At 39.0% G+C, this 754-nt stretch overlaps 1 pseudogene; it reads left to right on the top strand.

The window, feature by feature from the left end:
* LOC119593561 overlaps positions 1-754 on the top strand; it is a 21,403-nt pseudogene that overhangs the window by 4,880 nt on the left and 15,769 nt on the right.

Below are 754 nucleotides of genomic sequence, written 5' to 3'. Positions count from 1 at the left end.
CAAGGTGATGCCGGTGCTCTCTTGCAAGAGGGATTTCTGAGCAAGAGACTGACACTCCCTCCTCCTTCTCTTCTCTCTTCTCCCTCACTTTCCAGGCAGTCCTGAGGCTGTAGTCCTTCTTACTTCTTCACTTTGGTTAGTTTAAAATTTTTCCATTTCTACCCATGTTTAAAAGTGTGTCAAAAACTTGTATGGATAAATAAACGCTCAGAAAATAAATCAACATTCATTTACTTCTATGCCTAGTGTGGCATTGAGCATACATTTTTCTGTTGCCAAAGTATCTGTCACCCTTTTTTCCCTGCCGGGACACATATTTAGTTTTTTTTTCGTGAAAAATACTTTGTGGCATCAGGATGAGAAGAGGTCATATGGGGGGTATACAAGTCCATTATATCTTAGTAGTTGTTCATGATTTAAAGATACTTCTACATTCAATCTTCAGCCCACATCATTATATAGGATTTTTTTTTGCAATAAATATATGTGCTTTGCGAGAACTTATGTATAACTGGTCATATTGAGAGGATGGCACAGGGTTGGGGGGGATGAAGCAGACAATTATAAAGGAAGGGGAACAGGGTCAGCAAGGCCTAGCATTATTATTGTTATTTATGTATTTATATTTTTTCAGATCTTTTGAGCAGCAACCTGGTTCACTTCGAGGCAATGTTGACAGTTTTCGCCTTCTCTGTCCTGTGGGAGATAACACCCAAAGCAGAAGGTTTTATCATCAAGGTTAGTCTTGTGATTG

The sequence above is a fragment of the Penaeus monodon genome, chromosome 32, assembly GCF_015228065.2.
Source record: "Penaeus monodon isolate SGIC_2016 chromosome 32, NSTDA_Pmon_1, whole genome shotgun sequence".
Classification (NCBI taxonomy): domain Eukaryota; kingdom Metazoa; phylum Arthropoda; class Malacostraca; order Decapoda; family Penaeidae; genus Penaeus; species Penaeus monodon.
This window is presented reverse-complemented; position numbering and strand designations above follow the sequence as displayed.